Genomic DNA, 1314 nt, shown 5'->3' on the forward strand with positions numbered 1-1314 from the left:
TTTACATCACTTTTTAGAAATAACAATTCGAGCCGACTTAGTAGATAAACCAAGAAATCATTTTAATCTAATTAATGATAAGTGGAAAGTTTCGACTAAAAGTATTTGAATAAGTATAAGAGTTGATAAAAATTAATTACATTAAAATAAACTAACGTAAGGAATATGGTTCATCTTTTGGGGAATTTAATTAAATTAGATCAAAACAAAAAGTTAGAGAGTTAATGTAAATAAATAAATGATAAAGGAAGATAATCCAATTTGGGCCAAAGGCCCAACCTGTCCTAAATCTATTATTTGCCAAAAATGGGCTTTGACCCATTGAGTTGACTCTGCTGTTGGCCACCTGTTGTGCACAAGGATGGGCTTTAGCCCATTTCCGCGTCCAAAAATCAGTGTATACACTGATCGTATATCATTGCATATGGGCTGTGTTTTTGCCCTTTTCCGGTATACCGAATTGTATACTAACTGTATACAACCCAATTTGACGCCTCCAACCATCATTTTCATTTTTTTTCACATACTTGCTGCTCCAAACCTGTATATCAGTGTATAATACTGTGTATGACGTGCATACTACCCATTTCTTGGGCTTTTGAACATTGTAAACTAATTTCCAGCAGTATATTAGGTCTCCAGGACCTGTAATGGCTTTTGAATACGTAGGGGCTGACTCGAGAAGGAGGGAAAGCAAAAATCAAGCCTTTATGGCTCAACTTGGAAATACGAGGAAGATAATTCCACCATGGACTCGAAAGGGGTTTCATACAAGAAACGAAAGAGAGAAAAAAATTAGTATTTGAAATATCAAACAAAAAAATAAAATAAAATAAAATAAAAAAATGAGACATGATTTGAAGTGAAATGAGAATAACTTAAGTATTTCAAACTCAAAGGGTCACCAAAGTCATTGTTCTAAATGACATACGACTTTGAGAAGACAAAAATGAACTAGCTATATATAGACACCTAAAACTTTAACAATGACAAGCAGGCTAAACAAGGAGAAAATGAAACAAAAGCTAAAAAAAATAGAGAAAAAACTTAACACCAAACTATTAAAGTTCTAGACATAGAGACATACATATATATGACAATGAAAGCTGCAAGGAAATAAGCATGGGCATTATAGGATTAGATCATCTAATTTTGAACAAGTAATTAGCATTCAATAACAACTTGAAGTATAAAGGGCCTGCTAATGAGGCAGTCTGCCATACATCGAACAATAGTTAAAACCAATTATCATGAAGATTTTATAAACTAGAAGAAAAATATAGTAAGCTGATTTTTTATTATTAAAAAAAAACC

The sequence above is a fragment of the Solanum stenotomum genome, chromosome 4, assembly GCF_019186545.1.
Source record: "Solanum stenotomum isolate F172 chromosome 4, ASM1918654v1, whole genome shotgun sequence".
Lineage (NCBI taxonomy): Eukaryota > Viridiplantae > Streptophyta > Magnoliopsida > Solanales > Solanaceae > Solanum > Solanum stenotomum.